The sequence below is a fragment of the Epinephelus moara genome, chromosome 20 (assembly GCF_006386435.1).
Source record: "Epinephelus moara isolate mb chromosome 20, YSFRI_EMoa_1.0, whole genome shotgun sequence".
NCBI lineage: Eukaryota > Metazoa > Chordata > Actinopteri > Perciformes > Serranidae > Epinephelus > Epinephelus moara.
The window spans coordinates 36,965,005-36,986,762 of record NC_065525.1 but is presented as its reverse complement, the minus strand read 5'-3'; the positions used below and the strand labels follow the sequence as shown (position 1 = coordinate 36,986,762).

The 21,758-nt window shown below is 42.4% G+C and overlaps 1 non-coding gene across 1 annotated transcript; it reads left to right on the top strand.

The window, feature by feature from the left end:
* Nucleotides 1-9,899: 9,899 nt before the first annotated feature.
* Nucleotides 9,900-9,971, top strand: trnae-uuc (transfer RNA glutamic acid (anticodon UUC)). Its single transcript has one exon. It is a non-coding gene; the product is annotated as a tRNA-Glu (tRNA).
* The last annotated feature ends 11,787 nt before the right edge of the window (nucleotides 9,972-21,758 follow it).

Genomic DNA, 21,758 nt, shown 5'->3' with positions numbered 1-21,758 from the left:
TCAATTGAGTTTATTGAAAAAAAGTGCCCACTTCAAGGACCCCCAAACCCCCCATTTTATGTATGCCCCCCTCCAATATGGAATAAAACCTATGCCCTTGCAGGTGGGGGGTATTGCACCAAGCAGGATTACTCAGTTAGCCAGATAACTTTTCTTAAACAGCATGCAAAAACTTCTCTGAATATTTATCAGAAAATAGCCATAATCAATACTTCTGACTAAATGACACCTAACAAGTTTAGTTTGACAAATTCTGCCTGACTAATGCACTTCCTGGGCACGACTTTACAGTGGTCAGAAGGAAAGAAAAGTGGGTGGGGCTGATCCAAGGGAGTTCAATTAGGCTAAAAAAACAATTGTAATTGCTCCTGGATCAACGTCCAACATGGCGTTCCTGGACCAACCTTGCAATCAACCAATCAGAATTCTCTGGCATCATCAGTGTGCTACTCCAGGGTTGGTACGTTTGCTAACTAGGAAGGCTATGCAAACGAGTGAACTTGCCAATTGACGACAATATTAGTGAGTTAGCTTGCACAATAGGTGGGCTATGCTAATGAGTAAGCTCACAAATAGTCTAGAATATTGTTCACTAACATTAAAAGTAAGAATAATGTCATTTTGCAGTTGCAAAGACTTGCAATGGACACATTTACTGGATAACTTTTTTATGCTGATCTTGGGCCATCATTGCCATATTGATCCTGAATAGAATTGCTAATGTTGCTTAAATTTCTAATGGACTATAAAAACGAGTGAAATGTGTTAATCGCAGGAATTTACAACTGAAAAATGATATTATCCTTAATCCTTGTCAGTGAACAATATTCTAGCCTGTTGGCAAGCAGGCTAACTCACTTATATTGTGGCCTATTGACAAGCTTACAGTACGTAGTTGCATAGCCTACTTAGATAGCAAGCTAACGTGCCTATATTCTAGCCTACTGGCAAGCTTACTTGTTAGCATAGCCTACCCACTTAGCAAGCTAACTCAATAGTAGCTCATAAGGATTTTTTTCAGTGTTATTGAGGATTTTATACAACTTCACCAACATCAGTTTGAAGAACTAGCTTAGCAGAAGAAGCACCAACCAATTTTGAAAGAAGTGCAGGAGCAGTACGCTGATGATTTCAGAGGGCTGTGATTGGTTGACTGCAATGTTGGTCCAAAAACGCAATGTGAGATGTTGATCCAGGAGCATTGCCTACTTGAGCTCCCCTTGATGTCCCCCCTACCCATCCCCTCAAAAATGTATTTATATGCATATATTATTATTAAATGTATATATTATTATTATTAATTATAGTATTGATTTATACAACAAGAGGTATTTTAATATTTAATATTATTTATTTAATTTATTTTACATATTTCCACGTATATATTGTGCACACAATATTGTGCCACATGCACTAATCAATACTGACTTTGAATGGCACATTTGTTTTTCTCCCCAGCACAGCTGCTCTGGGTCTCCACCCACTCCAGCACCACACGAGTTAAAAAGCTAAATTCTGATTTTTGATTCAAAGTCACTCCAACAATTGTGCGGCGGACCCTGAATACACACATATGCACCCTGTTTCTATACTTTGCTTCAGACAATGAATCTCTTATGCTGCTTGATCAAGAGTCCAGACACAACATGCTTGCAAATGCAAAAACCACTTGATATTTAGATTAAGGATTACGACTTACTTGTCTCATTGCTTCTTCTAGAATTCAATAGAGTTCGCCGTCATCCATAAGCATGCGAATTCCAGCTTTGGGGTAAAGCGATGAGGTCGCCTGTGACTGTGCTGAGATGTTTTGCTTGAATGCTCCTTGACCTCGGACTGTCTGGAGACTCTTTGCACACTAAGCCATGCTTATTTGTAAACAGAATGCTTTGCTGAAGTTCTCCACGCTCACCCTTCAGCCTCTGAATAAGGCCACTTTGCACAAAGAGACCATTCTCACTGGTGTTTGGACGCCATTTCTGCTTTCTATACTTTATATTTGTAGTAGAGGACCTCATTTGCTTTGGATTGAGAAAATAGGACTATTTTTTGCATTAATTAGTAAATTAAGCACTAAACATTGTGACTGAATGACTTGAAGTTAATGCTTAGTAGTTTTTCAGACCACCAACCTCACTGACAATACACCCCCTAAAATGCTGCATGAAATCAAACAAGATTGTAAACCAAAACTGGCACCGGACCTCAAACTCTTGGCTGTCACTAACTTTCTCACATTCTCCCTTGTGCTAGTCTGTTAACTTTCAGAGCTACTTCCTTAGGAAAACATGTTCATTAAATTCCCAGCAGGAGTCCCCTACGTGGGCTTCACCCTGTCATTGACAGATGCATGAATGACTCAATATGCGTCTGGATTTGTAACCTGCGAGGGCTTAAGAAAAAGCCTGGGAGACAATGGCAACTGAGGCAAAGCTGGAGAGCCTTCAGTCTAAACAAAATCTCATTGTTCCTGTTTTCCACAGTTAGGGGGTTAGGCATACCCCTGCCCACCCCCCACCCCACAACACTCCCAGAACCTCAGTCCGCTGTCCCACCCCAGTCTCTGTATTGCACCAGCTCTGAGTGTTGTTAGCGGGGCCAGTAATTAAACAGGGCTGCCTCTCAGTTTCTGCAGCTCCATGGGGGGAGTCCCTCCATGAAATGCACTCCTCATTCTGAGTCCAGACGGCAGCTGATGAGGGATTATCTGCTGGCAGAGGCATGGCATACTCCCCACCATAATCTTCAATTAGTTCAGTTCACGGTGATGTGTTGGGTGGACCTGCCACTACCTTTCCCACGGCTTCTTCATAAACACTGATCCAATGTATTGAAAAATATACAATATAATGCTTTTGGGATTTTCTACAAAGGATGTCAGATCGGAAGGACAACCTATACTCTGTTACACGGGCCAGAATTTGGAGGCAAATCTTGAGCTGGTGTTGGGGTGGAAAGAGTGTTTTACACCAGTTGCCTTTGGCAGAGACTAAAGAACCCCTAACTAGATATCTAATCAAGAACAAAAAGAAAAAGCACATGGAAAAGACATCACCGGCCTCCCAATCTCAGCTAATATGGCTCAAGTTACGTTGCAGCAGCTACCTTAGACTCTCTGAGGTAAAGCCTTATAACAGGCATGCCTCTCTGTTCCTTTAAGTCTTGGTCCATTTACAGTTTGAACAACTGAGAATACAGAAGACGTGTCTCATATTACAAAAAAAAAAGAAAACCCGTTAATTACTTTGACTGAAAGATTTTTCCAAAAGCTCAGGTTGGAGTTTTAGAACGCACTCCAGCGACTTGATGAAATACAATACTTAACGCACACACACAGTTCAAGAGCACCACCTTTAGATGCTTAAATACACTGTTAATACATTAGATTATAAGGGAATACAACTAGGATCACATCTAATGTATACATTTGAAACTCATTTGTAGCAATTTAGGATATGTATTTATATTTAAATTATATTCAAGATGAAAATATGAAATTATGGTGCTACTTTCCCACTTAATCAGCAGTCATCATGGCAAAATTTGGCCCTGGAGACACCTACTGCAGTGGGAACTACCACTGAAGAGGTTTTAAGTACTTTGCCAGGTGTCTGTCTGTCTGGGGACAGGTTTTGTTTATGTGACAGCATCACAACCGTGCAAGATACATTCACGAAACTTTACAAGTATGTAGTTGGGATCACATCGAAGGCTAAGTTTGAAGTTGGGTGTGGTCTGAGCAAGGGTGCAGGGGTGGACACACACAAAACCTGTACGCCCCTGGCCCGCATTTGTTTTAAAGAATCAGTGTGCAGGATTTAGGGGGATTTAGTGGCATCTAGTGGTAAGGATTGCAAATTGCAACCGGCTGAAACTTCTCCCAGTTAGAATTCCTTCAGTGTTTATTGTTCAGTTCTCCTCTTTTCCAAAACAAACGGACCAAGCGATAAAAAACGGTAAAAACAATGTGGCTCAGAGGTAGAGCGGGTCGTCCACCATTTAAAAGATCAGCGGTTCGATGCCCGGTTCGAAGTATCCTTGAGCAAGATACTGAACCCCAAATTGCTCCCGATGGCTGTTCCATCAGTGTGCAAGTGTGTTAAAAAAAAAATTGAGTAGCAGGTGGCACCTTGTATGGTTGCCTCGGCCACCAGTGTATGAATGTGTGTGAACGGGTGAATATAACTCGTAGTGTAAAAAGCGCTTTGAGTGGTCAGATGACTAGAAAGGTGCTATACAAATGCAGGTCCATCTTATGCTGTTCAGCATGTCACAGACAGGCCGCTAGCCCAGCACCTACTGATGGGTGCTCACTTTAATGTCTGATAACTTAAGAGCCATAAACGGCTTATTCTAAAGTAACAAAAACCCAATGATTCTTATATTCATTTGATTATACACCAAAGAAAACATACTTATGATATTATATTCCATTTCTGCCATTTTATCCCTCTAAAATCTGCACACTGGACCTTTAAATCGCAGATCGGCGTCACAGCTGCTGTGATCCCATTGCAAGATGGTCTCTCTAGTTGTTAATATCTTTGTACTACAAGTATTTTGCAAGACTCAGAGCTCCAAAAACATTTCCATTTTAATAATTTATCTTTCATCAGGCATCTCAGGTTCCGGGTGCGTGCATGTTAAAGTGAAACTGGGTCTGTATTAAATGAACAGCAGTGTTTGGAGAGAAACACAATATTTTGTTAAACTGGTTCTCACTGCTTTAACATTGCTTGAGAATATGTTGGAAAGCACTGGCTCATATACTTAATGTCACTCATAACGCTCTATTGCCAAGAGGGTGTTAAACTGTGAGGCAATATAGTGCCTTTTGGTACATAAAAATAATATGATAGGGATCAATAGCTCCATCATGTCAGTGCGAAGGTTATCGGATCCACTCATCAGACGGCTGAGTGACAGCCAAAGAGGTTGGACACGGAGATTGTGAAATAAACCCCTCAGCCACTTCTCCCTCTCCTGGTGATCAGCTTGTTTTCCATGGGAAGTCACCAAAAAAACCAAAAAACGTATAAAAAGGGCAAATCCCAAGTCCTTTGAAAATAGAGGCTCCGAGGAAACCAGCATTGTCTCAAAAACAAATCAAAGCACCGACTTGTTGTTTACTCCAGCCTTGTATAAACTTTATATTATTCTTATATTATTCTAACTTATCACATACTGTGTCATACTTGCAAAAATTTTTACACAAACTACAACTTAAATGACATTTATTTTTCATAATATTTAATAGTTCCTCCATGCTACAGTGGTATGTTTCTGGAGTGGATCAATAAGCTTCAATACAGACATTAATGGAGCCAGTCGGTAAAGTCTTAACTATCTGTTGGTTTTATTATTACGCTATGACTATGCTAACAAAACCACTGCATCACATTTCTACCTGACGGACCTCAGGCTGCATATTTATATTTATATTGAGTCACATCAAAAGTTGGCTTTAATATTAGCTGGTCAGCAGGGGCGTAGCACCAAATTCTGGGCCCTGTGCATAAGTAGTCCTGTGGGCCCCTACCCCTTCCCCTCTCAATCTATTCTCGCATTTATTTTTCTCTTTCTTCCTTTTGTTTCTGGAACACCTATTTCCCTTTCTTGGATAACAATATGAGTAGCAAGCAGTCACCTACTCGGCTCTAGCTGAGGTTAGAGATGAATCCAAGTGCAGGTGTGGACTAAATCATTTTGTGCCTTTAAGGGGCACAAAATTCTTATTCTTATACAAAGTTCAGTCTTTCAACTGACCTCTCTGACCTTCTTCAGGAGTACACCCCCCCTACTCTCTGCGCTCTTCCTTTGCTGGTCTCCTGACCATCATCGCCTCACGCCTCACCACCATGGGTGCCAGGGCTTTCAGCTGCACTGCCTTCAGGCTCTGGAGCTCTCTACCTCCACACATCCGACAGTTTGACAGCATAACATCCTTCAGAATTGCATCTCAAAAGCATCCTGTTCAAGCTGGCTTATGCACTTTAACACTGACTGTACCCTCTGCCCCCACAGCATCATCTCTGTTGATCTACAGCAGCCCTGATGGTTGACAATATATGTTTGCTGTAGTTCATAGTATCAGGACAAAATAAGGCACTCTAATATTTCTATTACTACCATAAAAAAGTGTGGCCTAGTGTTCCTAGTAGTCAACAGTATAATACATTGTGTCCTCAGGGTATGCCTGTTCATGTCTGCTGATTATAGATGATGACTCAGAATCTTTCATATGTTTTTATCTTTAATCACGGGGTGCAATTTAATTAATACCAACTTTGGGATCATTCCAGTGGATATATGGTGCTTATGCAAACTAATTTAGTCTCTATCTTGTTCATCTTCACTTGCAGAGGCAAATAATTTCAAAATATTTACTAGATATCACCGTCATGCACGAAGAAGCAAAAGACATTACAAACCCTAGTTGCTATGTTCCCACTTTACCAATGTAGATTGCAGCTTGTGAAGTGTATCCACATATAGGAGTATTTTTAAATTAAATTTGCACTTTTCTTTTTTTTTTTTTTTGGACAGAAATGACTCAGATATCTGCAGCAAAGATCCCATACACAGGGCCAGATTCTGTCACGACAACTTAAAAAAAAAACAGAGCACACCTAATAACCATCTTTACAAGCTCCACTGCAGACCATTCAACTGGTGGTTTAGTCTAAGGTGCATGGCAGGTCATGTTACATTATAATAGGAGGCGTAAAAACCGCAGCAACACCCGTAGGGTGAATCACAATCACGTAGAGAAGGGTCATCTCAGGTGAAGTTGATCACGTGTTTTCCCCTGGCACTTCAGGTCTGGCACTTCATCCTATTATTGTTAAGAAAAGCTAGCCCATATGCTGCAAGAAAGTCAGCTTGACGCTGACACAAGGCCAGCAATGCTGTTGCACAAACAAGCCATGGTACTCCCCTCAATTTACCTGTGACCTGCTTTTTAAGGACAAGTCTGAAAGGATGAGCGCACACGCTGCCAAGTGTTTTTGTAGATGTCGTATGTGGCTCTTGTTTGTTTTCCCTGGGAGCGCAGTGATAGGCTCAGATAGGCTGGCAGACATGCCTTAACAAGATGTGGGGCAGGCCTTGATAACACTCAGATGAGCTGCCTATCTTCAGTCATGGGACTCCATGAACCCGTTCACCCCAGCCAGTGCAAATGAAAAACAGTTGGCTGCAGATTCTAGTATCAAAATATAGCAGGGATCCTGTTTTGTTTCTACAAATACATGCAGCATGAATAAAACTGTGGGTCATGTACATGTACATTTGTGTTTTGAATTCACCGTTGCATTCATTATGTGCATATATTTCTTGGTGTGTCTGCATGTGTCAGCGCACAAGTGATCTTTGCATGTGGCATCTAATGTTTACCTCATGTGGCCTGGCCCTGTCGTTTGTCTGGGCATTACCGCATCTGATCCCTGTCAGTGCTCTTGGATCATCTCCATTCGAGGGTTTTATCCCTCCAGCTGACCCAGAGGATCTCTGCCGTTTCAGACTGTCTGTCGGGCCATCCCCACAGCCCTGCTGCGGTTCTCTTACTCAACGCGGCATGTGTTATTCATCACATGTTGTCATGAGCTGTCAAAAGCAGCCATGACAAATGCTGCTTTTCTGTTTATGAAACGATCATGTTGGCCTCACACTTCAAACCGCCATTATCATCCACGGCTGACTGCTCTGCACTTGCAAAATCTCTTTTGTGGGCATGCGGTGCCATAACTCAAAGGCAGGAGGACGTTTCATTTGCAAAGTCAATGAAATACAACATTCTTCACTACATGCCAGCGCTGTAGGAAAAAAAGCTGAGAAAACAACAGTAAAGACATTAATATAATTAATGGTCGGACTAGTGGATTTATCATGGACCTACATACTCTTTTCCCTTACAGTAAGTGACCTCAATGAACTTACAGCATGAAGCAATCAACGCTGGTGACTGCACAATACGATTACTGTATATCTCTTACACCCCCCCACTGCTCCCAGAGATGACAAACATGCATTGTCCTTGTCCAGAACAATCACTTCCCTTGTGGTGGAACGCTCAAGGGCCAGGCAAGGTCAAGGATCTTTAAGGACCGAAGTACTGTTAAAAATGCACATATGCGTGGAAAGAGAAAAATGGGTCTCAATCCCAAGAAGGCTATTTATAGAAGCATTTGCAGTGTATTTTACAGTAAACCCAGTTAAAATCAAGTCTCCTACTTGTGTACCTCTATTTTGTTTTTGCGTCTCCCAAATCTTTGCAAACCTGTTCAGACAAAGCCCTCCCTCTGTCACAGAGCTGTGCTGAAGATATTTCGGCTGCTGCATGGAGACAGTTTTGTCCCTCCCTGCGTCACTCCTTCTTCCCCTTCACCCCTCCTTCTCCACACAGGCTGAATCAGCACACTACCCCCCCTCCCCCCCCGCCCGGTGTCGCTTCGCAATGGCATCACCACAAATTTGCTTTGGTGAGCCGGCCCATGCATCACTGAGACAGAGGGCCGTCTCCCCCAATGACAGAGCCAGAAGGGCCCGGGTGGGCGGGAGGTGAATTTGAAACAGCCGAGATGGCTCAAGTGAAAGAATCACCAACAAGAAAAAAAAAAAAAGTTTTGCTCAACTGAGATTTAAGGGGAAACAGGCATTATAAATCAAAAAGAGCTCACGGAGCTTCTCTGTAATGTTGTTTTGGATCTTGTTCTCATTTTAACATTTAAAAGACATCTGTATTCACTTTTGCTGCGTAAAGACCACAGAGTATTTGTCATGATGAAGTACATGGCCAAGAAATAAGTTCTAATCCTGCGTGATAACTAAACATGAAGCAAAGGAAGGAGATCAGTGTAAATTGGCACACATGCGAATATTACTCGCTAAACTTGTATCTGACCCGTGTGATTAGAAGGGAGCTCGAGCAGCAGAGTTTACATGTGCAGTGAGTGGCAGAGTCGAGCAGTTTATGGCTCTGGGGTCTGCTCTGTTCAAATGTGCGAATTGGTCTGGACACAGCAAAGATTGATTGTATACGGGTAGGAAATCTGGTGCGCACTCAGTCTGTATAATTTACTGGGTCACTGGAACCTGATTTCCATCTTTCTCAAAATCTTTGAAGCATTTGGGGAAATGATAATCTCATTAGTAGCAGTATATTTTCTGGTAGTCTGCATGGGGATGCCTGCTGACACATGCAGAAATACCAGATGGAGAAATCTTGAGTAACTTTTTACAACACGAGAGAAGCAAATACAACCAGTGAAAGCAAATATCGTCTCGTTTTCTACCATATTGAAGGATAATTCCAGTTGACGGCAACATGGGTTGTATTTTTTTTTATAGATTTGGCAATCATTTCAATCAGCTTTGATAACTTGGTACTTATCAACATATTTGCTGAGATCTTGGAAAGTGGCGACATTGCTACTGTAAAGTGTCCACTGAGGCAAAAAAAGAGTGGTGCAAACATGCCACCAGCATAATAATTAAACGTACTTGAAATGTTTACCACTACTTGCTATGTAAAGATATAGTGGAGTAAAGGAGTTCCGAGCAAAGAATGAAGTCACACTACCTTTGTGTTCGTTGTAATCCAAGCTTCTCTGTGCTTTGTTGTGGTGAGCCAGTGCAGCTGTGTGCATGTTAGGGCATGGGTGTATCGAACTGGCTAGCTCATAGCCACAGTTCTGCACTGTGCTCATACAGCAGTTACAGCTGATATTGGGACGGCGGCTTCCTGGCTGAGTAGTACCTTCCCTCCAGTTCCTCCCTGGTTAACATCATTAGCTTTGTCAGCACTGTTGTCATTGTTTAGCACTGTTTACGGAGGTAGCATTGTTAGCCGCGAGCTGCCAGCTCAGCCACCTCAATGTTGAAAGTCCAGGAAGCCAGTGTCCCATATGGTCTAGCGGTTAGGATTCCTGGTTTTCACCCAGGCGGCCCGGGTTCAACTCCCGGTATGGGAACATCTGCTTATGGGGCTTCAGTAGCCAGTTGAGGACTGGAGAGTCACTGGTTTAAGTCCCCATCTGGACCAAAGATGGAGTGTAGACTGTAGACTGGTAGTTGCAGCCATGTGACCTCCTGGACACTGCCAATGTATCCTTGAGCAAGGCATCAAACCCCCAACTAACTAACCACACCAACACGCCCCTACAACCTGCACAAGACAATCCCACCTACGTGACGGATATTTGAACCCTGCTACAATGTGACACAGAAGTGAATAAATATGTAGCAACTGATCAGAATCTGAATACCTTTATTGTCGTTGTATCATTAAAAGACACAACGAAATTAGGAGTGCTATTCCTGTAAGGTGCTGCCAGCTAAAAACCACATCCTCCATACATTTAACCATCCAATCAACACAATAATACATACACACAAAAAGGCACCAAACTGGAGAGCGGAGAGCTGCTGCGCAAACACGCGCCACCATCACACAAACGGCCACCGCACAAATGAACATAGCTAGCTGAATGCTAACTTAGCATTTCCTTCAGGGCTTATGTTTCCGGACCAAGAGGCAAAGGGGGCTGATCATGGACTGGACAGAGCTCATACACTCTGAATTTCACACAGAGCCCCTTTAAACAGCAAGAAGGTTACTGGGTTTAACCCTTCATGAGTAAGGCTGGTGATATATTCTATATTTGTCAACAAATCTGATGAAAAGACCAAAACCAGCAATGTGGTTCGTCAAACAGGATAGTAGGAGATATAAAGTGTATTTGTTGAGGACTCTTTTATTCTGCAGATTCAGTGCACCAGTGAGTGTTTAGGGCAGCAGGATGGTGTATGTGGGATATACTCAAAATAAACTACAATGCCCATGTTTATCATAATGAAGCCATGATGTCATGCAGTGCAACAGTGAGGCTCATTGATGTGCTCTGAATCGTGTAACAAAGGATGTCCGTAGCACAGAGGGATAAAATATATCAGACTACACAGGTAATACTTAGTGGGATCAATTCATTGTGAGTGTTGGTCTTTTCATGGGAATCGTTAACAATAAGAAAGATACTGAATATAGTATAGAGTCACCACACTTATCCATTAACAGTGGTCGGAGAAATCTGACCGGGGAAAGAAAACACTCTTTGTCTCCAAAGACTGAAGTGCTCTTAAGGCAAAAGTCCTGACAGCTAATGTTCCTAAGGAGTGTGGTGACCAGCAGACTGTGGTTGTGCTAAAGGTCCCTGAAGTAATGCAGGGTACTAACAAAAAACTACGCTGCTCTGCAAGGTTTAAAAAGTTTCCTCCACGCAATCATGGACTTGAATGACATTTCCTCACAGGGGAATAATCAGATCGCTCAGTGCATTTGTGATTATTATTCAGTTTGTCTAAGTAGCGCACACCACTATATATTCCAGATTTTAAACGTCAAGCTGTGCACTATGAGAGGAGACAGCTTTGACGATTCATTCCAGCCGCGATCGGCCTGCGATTGTACAATTAAACAGAGTATTTACATATGTTTGATGTTTAAGTGCTTTGTGTAACATGCTAAAACACAGCCCGGCGCTATAATGCACTTTGACTCGAGGCAGTGGGCACAATGTCTATCTTTGATCAAGCTCTTTTTGAATCTTAATAGGGGTACTGTTACTGTACAGTGATACGCCTGGTGGGACCGGGAGCGTGGGGTGTCCGAGCCAGACACTGTTTCAATCACACGGCAGGGCTGGAATTGGAGGAGATGTGTTCCTCTGAATCTAAAAAGTGGTGTGCAATCAAGAGTCAAGAGCCCCCCCCCACCTTTTGTGCTCCTTACACACTCACTTGCACACACACACACACACACACACACACACACACACACACACACACACACATACACACAATCCAGTTGGCAATCCAATCCACTGTAGTGTTGGCTGTAGTCAGGAAGTGCTAATGAAGTTATTAATGATATTCATGTGTGCGGTGGCGTGCGAGCAGGGACTGGGCCTCCATTGGCCAGCTGGTAGATCTGTCTCAACTTTGGTTGATGGTGATAAATAAAGTGGGGGAGAAAAGAGAGAAAGAGACTTTCACTCTTGTCAAGTAAAAACCAGCAGAAAGATGCTGCAGGCAAAGAGAGTGAAATAAAATTTTAACAATAAGGAAAATGCTCATGAGATTAGGGGTCCTGCCCCACACTTGGACTACACTCGATGGCTGTTTGGACCGTTACCACTTTTAACTGTTTCCTTTTGTTTAAATGAGTGAAGCCATGATCCGTGTGAACAAAAACTATCAGACACACTCTGCTGTAATACAGGATGACTAACAGATACACAAATAAACTGTTTCACCACCTTTCACATCATAACAGACTGGTTTTTGTCCACAGTGCTAAAACGTTCCGTTATCACAGCGGTAATTTTCAGCCGCGAGTCACTCCTGCAAAGATGGCAGCAATTAAGATGGCGGAGGGACTGGGGGGGACAGTCAGACCCCGGCTCCATGCGGGCCGGATCCACTGGCTCCACTACTGTAGAAAGTAAGTACCTCCTTGCTGTGCTGCCTCAATGCTTGTCCAACGACTCCCTCTGCTGGGTGTCCACACTACTCAGAATCGAGGACCAGCTCGGTTTAATCAGACTTCTACAAGGTTTCATGCATAGAAAGAGTGCAAGTCTAAGATCGGCGCCGCTTTGTTGCATACTTTTCCAGTCTTTTTCTGTTTTAGTCTTGAATCGTTTGTCTTGTAAAGATTAAGAATCACTTAAAAATCAATAGAAAATCAACTTCATGCTTTTTCCCCTCGCATGTTTTATTGTGATAGTCGACTGAGGGAGACAGAAAATAGACAAAATGGCACAAGCTCATTGTGGAGCATTTTGTGCTGCATACTTTGTCTCCATCTACTGGGAAGACTCAGCTGTCACTTTGCATTGCAAGTTAATTCCAGTGTCTTTCAGTGGCAGCTCATACTTCAACTCACTGTGGCGTCATAATGTGAATATTTTACTGCAACGAGACACCAGAAAATGAAAATTTGGGTCACTTTAGGTTTTGCTGATGATGTTGGCAATATTTGGGAAGATTACACTTGGCAGTATATTCTTGTGTCAAAACAGGGAAGTGATACTGTGCAGATCCCCTCACAAGAAACACTTTCTTGAACAGTGTTTCAGACACATCACAAATATTATACATCTAGAGTGGGGGACACATTAGATTATAATGTACTGAGCTGATTCTTTGACATATTGCTCAGATTTATTACACCACACACAGATGGGCAGTGATTCCCAAAGACATCATCATTCGGATGGCTTCCTGATGACAGCGGTCAAGTCTGAATTTCATACAGGAGTGCCAGGATCCAACCACCCATTAACCACCAATATATCCCTCAATATATTTAATCGCTTGGTTATGACTGATTTATCTGTCCGACAGCATGCGGCGCCAGCACTGTGCACGTTTGGGAGCCATTATTCTGTTCAAGCTAAATGAAGATAAAGGAAAGACAAATTTATTGCCCTAGTGCACCATCGGTCGAGAAAAAGAGGAACTGCATCGTCCACGTTTGCTATCTGCCACTTTCTGTGAGCTCTCTGTGCGTCTGCGTCTCTGCCAAGCGAGCGTTCGCTACAAATTCCACTAGATTCCAGTAAGTGGTGTCAGACAGCTTTCCTGGGCTTAACGGGAAATCTGTCTTTGGGGTGCAAGATTATAACCTCTGCAAACCGCTGGTCAATGGAAAAGTCCTAATCCACTCATAGGCCAACCACTCCCGAGTGTAATATTGGCTCCAGGAGATATGGAGGTGGCCGATTTGACCAAAGACAAATAAATTCTGTGAAGAATAAAATAAATACTCAGAAGAACAGCATGTGGGGAACGGAAGAACATTTCAGTCTCTGTTTTCTTACAGTCACTTTTGGTTATGTTACGACTGAATTCGTAGACCAGAGAATGCTGCTGTGAAGATGTGATGTGGGCCCACTCTGTCCCCTCTGATTAGCCTGAAATCACTCCAAACTCCTAAACACTGAAGCATTTACTTCTGCTCATTATCTAATTACAAATTACAGTGTGATCTGGTAATTCTTTAGAGTCACTGTAACATCTTCCACGTAAATAGCTTTTACAGGAGCATGACACTGCCATTCCACTCTGACAACAGCCTCTCATCAGAAGCTGATAATGACTTTTACTCTCGCGCTTGGCCTAATTGTTATAGTCAAAACAAAGGAGACGTTCTTTGAATTCTCAAGGGAACGCATGTAGTAAAAAAAGTGTTGCACCGCAGCAAAATAAAACCAAATGGGAAGCCTTTCATGTCTCTGCAGCCTTAGTTTACAACGGGGTTTACGCTGTGACTGAAAATATCATTGTCATGCTGGTGGCGGCTGAGGTAATGGCTCCGGCCTCAGTGTGGAGGATGGCTCCCCTTCTGTGTCCGCCAGCCGTTGTTGTCATCTTCGCCCAAAACTCTGTCACCAGACAAAAGGAACCGAAGACGATGCGAAGGAGACGTGCAGAGGCAGAAAGTAGGATCCCTTCAGAGCGACCACAGTCCAAGCCCAATGGAACATTAAAGTGCCCTTTGACCTCTGCTGTCAAACAACCCAGAATGCTCTCTGTTTGCAGTTTCAGTGGAGTCGAGCCTGCCAGCAGGGAGCTCACAGTTTGGCAACACTGCCTGTCACTCTTCTGTCTCCACGGAAATGTCTTCTTCCTCTACGCGCCGAGGGGAAGCTTGAGGGCAGACACCCAGACCGACAGACAGACAAACCGCAGGCAGCCCAGCGCTGTGGAGTTGAAATAGCAGTCACTTCTCACAGGAAGTCATTGCTCACTGGGATGCTTCGCTGCTCAGACACAACAAAGTGGGCTTTTACAGACCAAAACACACAGGAAGAAAAGTGTGGGGTTAACCGGAGGCCAGGAGCAGGATGAGAGTTGAAATAGAGTTTGTGTTGACTGTGCATGCAAATTGTGTGGGATTCATGTCCTTAGAGCAGCTTGGAAAGAGATGAAGCTGAAGTAAACAATCTTAATAGACAAATAGCCTCAGATAGTGTAGTCATACGGAGTTCATTTCTATTTTGGAAAGAAAATAGCTCATACAAGTCTTTGTGCGGTTTGGTTGCCCTTTGCAACATATGAGCTTGCAAACTGATAGCCGGTACGCTGTCAGTATCTTTACACCGATGTCACCAAGATGACGTCAAGTACGTTTATTGTTCTTGACAATTTAAGCGATTCTGACTGCGACCCTCCTGACCCAGGACAATTTAACTGTCTTTCTAGCATTTCCTCTCCTCTGGCTGCCTCCTTATCCACTGTCCGGCCTCTAAGCACTACAAGAACCTCCCTGACCCAATTTAGATGTCAGATTACTGTTGTGGAGTCAAACAGGCAAACAAGCAGTGTGTGTGGCTGTGTAACGGATCCATCCAAACATTCCACTGTGTAAGTGAGGCCCAGCGAGGCTAAGTGCGTAGCTGACACAACAAAGGGAACCTGTGTTTGTCAAGCAGCCTGAAGCCAGGCCCAACCCGAGGCTGCCGGGGAAGCCAGGGACACTCTGAACCCACCTGAGGCAGGACGTCCAGCTCTGAGACATGACGCTGACATACACACAGATAACAAATCCAGAACGTATTCACATGTTAGGGAGGGATTACTGGCTTTGACTTGCTTTTATGTCTTTTATGTTGTAACTCCTTGTCACTAAGGGAAATCCAGTTGGGATTAATAAATGATGTGCTCAGTGACGTATTCTCGAATAATGAAAAGAGGCTAAGAAAAGTATCTTTTGCTGAGAGTAGAGAGAAGGGGGCTAATGACATCTGAGGTAAAACAAAACTGCATTGCGGATAATAAAATATGAGTATAACGAGAATTACGTTCTGTATAATGTATCTAAAAAGCTTTAATCTTCATGTGCCCAGTTGAGATCTGGCGTTTAACCATTTGATGCTGAAACTGGACAATATGTCAGCCTGGAAGCAGAACACTGGACTTGTCCAATGTGTCATCATATAGAATATAAGCTCCTTTTTTGCTATTGATCTTTTAGCTTGGATACACTGCATCACTGTATTTTGCTTGGTGACACCACAACAGAAGAAGACTGAGATGGCCATTAACATTTAAAGGAATACTTCACCCCCCAACTGACCATTTGCACATGTTGAATTTGTAAGGAAAACTGTTTTTCTCACACGCCTCCAGTGAACAGAGAATAAAAAAGCCAAGATAATTCTTGATCACTTTAAGTAGAAGGGGGTTGCGTTTAACAACAGCAAAACCATATTAAAATATCTTCCCAAACAGACAGCCCTTTCCTTCAGGGAACTGGAGTAAAAATGAAACTTATGTATGCTCTGTTCAAAGCCAGACTCCATTGACAAAAACAGTCATTTTACTTACTGAACATGGGAGCTGTTGGTCTACTGCTGCCTCAATTAGTAGTCCATTTGTGTTACTATGTGACTTTAGTGAGTCTGAAGCAGCCCTTTAAAATACCAGTAGTCACACACAGTGTTGGGTAAGGGTTACTTTAAAAGTAATCAAAGTACGTTACTGCGTTACATTTTTAAAAAAAGTAACCAGTTACTTTACTGCGTTACTCCCTGAGTAAAGTAACTCAATTACTTTAAAAGTACTTCCAACATTACTCCCTGAGAAAAGTAACTCAAGCACTTTTAAAGTACTTTTGAGTATTCTACATTTCCTATTGGGCAATGGACCACAAGGCGCTAAGCCTACATTATTTTGTCTCCAAAATTGAAGTTATGGACCACTTGCCCTTCACGATCTGCTGCCGTAGACAACTGTATGACAACAACACCCCAGTGTTTTTAATATTTCCTCTAGGGATGTTACCACACAGAGTAAAAGGGGGAAATGATGGTGTGAAACAGCAGAGGCACTTTGTCAACCCACTGAGTTAACGTTACTGTCATTAGCATCAAGCTAGCAAACAATGGTACATCCTCACGGTCGGACATAAAGTAATAACATTAACAAATAGCGGCGGGGCTTTTACTCACCACAACTGCAGAGGCTCCCAGCTTCATTTGAAACAAACTACATTATAGACGGTCCGTTATTTATTAATCCCTCTGTGTGTTTATATATTTACTTTTTATCCGTTGTCTTTGTAAAGTTAACATATCGCACCGTCATTTCAAACTCAACACTTGAAATTAAAAGCCCCTTATAACCTCGGCTGAGAGAATCCCTCCATTTTCTAAATAGGCTTTTATTCTGAAACATTTGTCAGAACTTCCTGTGGAAGATACAGTAGCTTGATAGTTTACGTATGGCGCTTCAAATGTAGCTCCTGCCATCTGCTGACGCTTTTAATGGCAGCATTTCTCCGACCACGTAGCGAGCCACAAGCTCCATGGCTTCTTTCAGACTGATAGGTTTAACGTTATCTCCGTTATTAGAACCAAACGACAGCCGTTGCTGTTTCGGAGCTGAAGGACCAGCGTTCTAAAAGTAACGGAAGTAACTGATGTCTTGTTTGAAAATGTACTTAAGTATTTGATTACTCAAACAGCGAACTAACACGTTAGGTTACTCATTACTGCAAAAAGTAATCAAAGTACTCTGACACGTTACTTTGTAACGCGTTATACCCAACTCTGGTCACACAATAACACAATCTAACAAACTGATCGAGGCAGCAGTAGACCAGCAGCTCCCATGTTCAGCAAAGTAAAATTACTGTTTTTGTCAATAATAATAATGCATGAGTTATACGACTTTGTAAATGGATGCTTTGATATAGTTTTATAGACTACTTTTACTTAAGTTTTTGGATTCTTCGTTCACCATGAAGGCATACGAGAAAAAAAAACTGTTCACAAATTCGGAGTACCAGGTTGTGAGTAAGTGATACAAATAGTCATTTGGTTGGCTGATAGCAAAGGCGGTTTCTCTCTTTCGTCTTTTGCTACTAGGTCATTTGCAAGGTTGGCTGTTGGAATACCATATTAACTGAAATGTAGATGTGAATATAATTTCGAAACTGATCAGTAGGACAATTCCTTTCTAGGGCATCAAATACCGCTGCTTTATCACGGACCCTTTAGCGTCTTTATGAGACACACCTCACCGTCAAGTAACTCCAATGTAAACCCAAATAACGTAGTATAAAAAGCAAGAAAGTATGCATAAGGTGGGAGGAGGGGGTGGTGACTAGGTCAAAGAAAACCATGCATTCATCAAGGAGACTGCAATTCATGTCCCGTGTGAAATTACATAATTTACGTACAGTCGGGCACTGACATCATATTTGTCACGTTAGGTTACGTAACAACATTCTTGTTTGAAGTCCAAAACATTATCTTTGTTCTAAACTTAACCAGGTAATTTAGTTGCCTTAATCTCACCATGATTATTTCACAACATTAACCGCCTGTTACAATGTGTTTCAGCTGTGCGTCACATCGAGACGCTAAAGGGTGCCTCGTGTGTTGCTACCAGACGCAAAGGGGTGTGACAAAGCATTTGACAACTTGGGAATAAAAGTGCTTGGTTCTTTCTTGACCAAAAAAAAATCTTACCCAAGGTTCACTTACTGTTATGTTTCATAACTCTACATACTACCACTTCTAACACAACAGCAACCTAGTTAATAGCAGACAGTTGCAAACACTGTGCTCACCACAGCAGCTATGGCCACGACTAACATCAAACACAACACTTACCAGCTTACTCTAGTGCTTTTAACTGCATCTCATGGTCTTCCTTAGTGGGCAGAAAGTAGGTCAGGGGTTTCAGGGATTCAATCTCAGTCACATATCACCTGTAAACAGATGATTGCTTGTCAATAACTGGTGGTATTGGCCGATGCATTATTGCAATAATAGAATACGATGTAAAGAAGAGACAAAAATCTTCAGCTATTTTGTGTAACTGGTGAAAGGTACAACAACATAACAAAATGTACCAGCTATTTCATGTGCTTCAAACCTGCAGGGAGAAATATAACCATTGCATAACAGGAAATCTTGGCATGCGCCACGATGCGATTTGAAGGATGATTGGTCGAGCTAATTGCTCCCTTATATCAACAGCAAATCTAGCTTGAATATCATTTCACATCAGCCTTCCTGAAAAAGGCAGTACTGTAAGGAAACATTTTTGTGCCATTTCTTTATACCGCAGTCTATCAGGCCGGTATTATTAGGCCTCACTATTCAGCTGCCAAGCCATCAGTGAGCAGGAGTGAACGCCACAGATGGCCTTTACATATTACATACCCAGTGTTTGATGTCAGGATGGTATATGAAAAGACACACTGACAGTGCCAAAACAGGAAAACCGCGTTCTTATATCCAAACATATCAGGCCATTGGTATAGAAACCTCAATCTGCCAAACGCAATGCTGAAGATAAACAGCATGGATGGATTGAGGGGAATGGCATATGCAGAGACGGATCGGATTGAAAATAGCCAAATACTTAAAAAAAAAAAAAAGTTTGACATTTAGCTGATGCACTTATCCAGCGTGATTTATGTTGGGTTCATCAGCAGAATAATGAAATTCTGAGAGAATTAAAAGCAAGCAGCAGCAGAGGCTGCTCTTTCTGAACCTGATCTGACTTTAAAAAAATAAATAATTGCACATGTAATGTGTGATGTGATTTAAGACAATAAAAGATATTGCTCTTTTGAAAATGCCTTTTGTTCATTTCATAAAGACAGTCTGGAGCTCATTGTTTATCCGCGTTTTTTTATTAACCTCTCTGTGACTGAGCAACTGAGAGAAAGTGAGGACAACAATCTTCCACTGGCTTCGTGAACTTGGCGCACCAGCTTCTTCCCCGACAGCAGGTTTGTCTTTGTGACTGCCATTGTTAAGGAAATGAAATATTGCACGCCTAGTATCTCTGTGACCCTGACAGGAATGCCAAAACATTATCACATGCCGGAGGAGAAAACACGAGGCGAAATCTATCAGGTGCATTTCTGAAATTCTAGTTGATTTCTCAATGAACTTGGCCCCTGTTTTCCGAGTGCGACCTGAGGCCAAGCCTTCCCTGGTTTGTGTGCGTCTTCACAAAAGCGAGCAGAGTGTGCTTGAATGGCAAGGGGACGGAAACGAATGCTGTTTGAGCTAGGTGCAGTGCAAACACAGACAGTGCATGGGTCATTGTGTGAGACAGAGCGGAGAACCAACGACCCGCTCGCACTGCAAACACTCCCAGCTGTTCAGAGTGAGGCTTGCATGCGTGTGTGTGCGCGTGTGCACGTTTCCATGCACTTGTGCCCGTCCATAGCTGCGGTCAGATACAAATATGGAGCCACACCTTATGTCAATGCTCTCTGTTTGACTTTCACAGGTATGTAAACTCCAACGCCAAAGCATGCATTTGATGTATCCGCAAAGTTTACCCAAAAGGGGAGGAAAGTTAATACCTAATTCAGTTTTGCAATGTTATCTCATCCATATTCCTGCCTATTGAGGCAAAACATGCTCAGAACATTCACTAATAGCTCTCAGCCAATGAGACCAATATGCGCTGGAATCAATGATGCAAGATGGTTATTTAAAGAACTATAGGCCATGCTGGAGTGCTAAGAGCCCTCTAAATGTCGTAAAACGAACCTCAAACTTACTGTTTTATGTCGTTTATGCTTTATTAATGCCTTTTTTTTCATAGCCGAGCTGCCATTTTGAAAACAAAACAGCAATTATCCAGTTGAATTGTTGCTTCTGGACTTAGGGAACATGTCATGATATCAATATTTCAGATGAAACCCCCGTCCAAAGTGCCAAATTGACGAGGACTCTGCCTGTTCTCAGACCTTTTCTCATATCCTCGGGCTTATTAGAGGCCAACAGAGAGTATTGCTTGTGTTCGCTCCACTGCACACAAGGTCTGGGGCCTTTGCTACAGACACAAGCCATATGTCTGTCAGATTTTATTGTGAATGTAAATGCCTGGGTTCCATTCTCTGACCAAGGAGACCGAATGTGGTCTATGCTTTTTTTATTGTAACATCAGTCTTTTTTTTTTTTTTTTTTGGTTGTTGTTGTTTTGTAGTGATAAAATACATTGTTCCTATATTTAGTGATCGCTGCCCTCAGCTTTGCTTCCCATCTTCTAATAATATGGGCTGTAACAGCAACGTACACTATATGTACTCCACTCTTTACTACATGTCCCTTAAACACAATATGCAGGCCCCTTGGTGGACGCCCATTTCTACAGTAGCCCGGATCAGACAAACAAAACACTACCTGCTTTATTTGGTGTTTTTACTGATTAAAATCACCAGGTCCATTTGTTTCGGGGAGGAAGAGATCTCTGTGGATAATTTGGCTCCTGCTAAAAACCTCCAGAACAATGCACACTGAAGGAATCCTAACTGGGAGAAGTTTCAGCTGGTTGCAATCTGCAGTCCTCACCACTAGATGCCACTAAATCCCCCTAAATAGTACACACTGGTAATTTAACTTTCAAAGACAAAAAAAAAAAAAAAAAATCTTCCTATTATAGAAGCAATTTCTTAACTCATGACTCATGACAAGGCAAAGGCCGGAAGGTGAAGCTTTCGATTTATCAGTCCATCTACGTCCCAACCCTCACCTATGGTCATGAGCTCTGGGTAGTGACCGAAAGAATGAGACTGTGGATATAAGCAGTCGAAATGAGTTTCCTCTGTGGGGTGGCTGGGCTCAGCCTCAGAGATAGGGTAAAGGCCCATTTATGCTCCCTTTACGTACGAAAATGTATACATCTGTTTCAAACGATGTTACCGTCACTGCCCACATACT